Below are 1,890 nucleotides of genomic sequence, written 5' to 3'. Positions count from 1 at the left end.
AGCCTGTGGCACCCGGTATTCCCAGGCGGTCTCCCATCCAAGTACTAACGAGGCCCGACCCTGCTTAGCTTCCGAGACCAGACGAGATCGGGCGCGTTCAGGGTGGTGTGGCCGTGGACGGCGGAGGGCGCCCCTGCCCCGCTCAAGAAGCCGAGCCTCTCTGCGCTAACCCCGCCGCCTCCTCCCGCCCCACGCACGCCCCGCGCCGGGCCGGGCCTGTTGAGTTCGCCGCCGGGTCCAGCGGGCTCCGAGGGACGGGGGTGATGGGCGGGGCGGGGCGGGGGGCTGTCTCTCTACACACACACACACACACACACACTCACACTCACTCACACTCACACAAGATGCGCCTCCACGGCTGGACTCGTCAAGGTGGAGCCCTTCCAGCCCCCCTCGTCTCCTCCCCCGGCCTCGGCCTCCTTCACCTACCCGCTGCCCACCCCCAGCGCGTCGCCACCGCTGACTGCGCACGCGCGCGCGGGGCGCTCGCCCTTTGACCCCAGCCAGGGGCCGCCCTCCCCCACAACCCCTTTCAGCTGCGCCCCCCCTCGCCCTGTTGTTGGGCGGCCGCCTATTCCCCCGGGCCAGGGCTGGGGCACAGCGCAAGGGGGAGGGGAGCCAGTGTATGGGGCGTCTCTCTCTGGGGATGTGTCCCATGGGTGGGGTGGGGTGGCGTGGTTTGTGGGGCGCTGAAGAAATCAGTCCCCTCCATCTCCTACCTCTGGAAAACGCCCAAGCCCGTGGAGAACTGCCGGCACCGCTTCGTGGGGGCCGGGACCCTCCTCTGTGTCCTCCTGTGGCCCGGTCCAAGGGGCCTGGGCCTGGCCGGGGCTGCATTGGACCCCGACCACCCTGGCGTGTGGACTCGCTAAAAGTCGGCGATTAGATATTGGATTCCAGCTTCCTTGAGGTCATTTCACTAATGAGTGCACCGGGAAGGGTTTCCTAATCCATCTGTGAGGGTGGCAACTGAAAGAGAATTTTTTTTTTTTTTTTTATGAGACACAGTCTCGCTTTGTTGCCTAGGCTAGAGTGAGTGCAGTGGCGTTAGCCTAGCTCACAGCAACCTCAAACTCCTGGGCTCAAGCAATCCTTCTGCCTCAGCCTCCCAAGTAGCTGGGACTACAGGCATGCGCCACCATGCCTGGCTCATTTTCCTATATATATTAGTTGGCCAATTAATTTCTTTCTATTTACAGTAGAGACCGGGTCTGGCTCTTGCTCAGGCTGGTTTCGAACTCCTGACCTCGAGCAATCCGCCCGCCTCGGCCTCCCAGAGAGCTAGGATTACAGGCTTGAGCCACCGCGCCCGGCCTGAAAGAGAATTTGAAAGCTGACAGAATAGGCGAGGAAAGGCATAGGAGATTTCCACACCCAGTAAGGAAGCCTTTCCCGAAATGGAAGAAAGAAAGGAGCAAACAGAGACACCGGTAGCCCGCCCGGATGAGAGTCTGCCCCTGAGAGAAAGCACCCTGACCAGGCTCACCCGTGGGTGGGTGGCGAGCTAGCGGCATTCAGAAGAGCGAGGCCCGCAGTCTGTGCAGAAGACACCTGCACTCGGGTGTGTGTGGCGGCACGATTCCCAAGCAGCTCCAGATGTTAAACCAAGGAGAAGCCAGGGAGTTCCCAACGCCCCAGGTGTCCTCAGCCCACGACTGGCTGCTGTGGGAATGCGAAGCCCGGCTCCTTGTCTCAGAGCGGGGTTCCCAGGAGGATCAGGCTGAAGCTGGGACTTGGCCTCAAAGTGTCCCCTCGCATGGCCACCCCCTTCCCCTTCCTGCTCCTCTACTCCTGGTGCCCCTCCATCCAGGGGCCAGACCTTAAAGAGTCACCGCAAGAGAATCCTGGTCCCAAGGGAGCCTTCTGGGGGACCGGTGCTGAGAGAGGTTG

General features: G+C 62.2%; 1 pseudogene; it reads right to left on the bottom strand.

The window, feature by feature from the left end:
• LOC142875938 (uncharacterized) lies at positions 1-119 on the bottom strand (annotated as a pseudogene).
• Between the last annotated feature and the right edge of the window lie 1,771 nt (positions 120-1,890).

The sequence above is a fragment of the Microcebus murinus genome, chromosome 14, assembly GCF_040939455.1.
Source record: "Microcebus murinus isolate Inina chromosome 14, M.murinus_Inina_mat1.0, whole genome shotgun sequence".
NCBI lineage: Eukaryota > Metazoa > Chordata > Mammalia > Primates > Cheirogaleidae > Microcebus > Microcebus murinus.
Note: the sequence above shows the minus strand (reverse complement) of the source record. Positions and strands in the feature narration are given on the sequence as shown.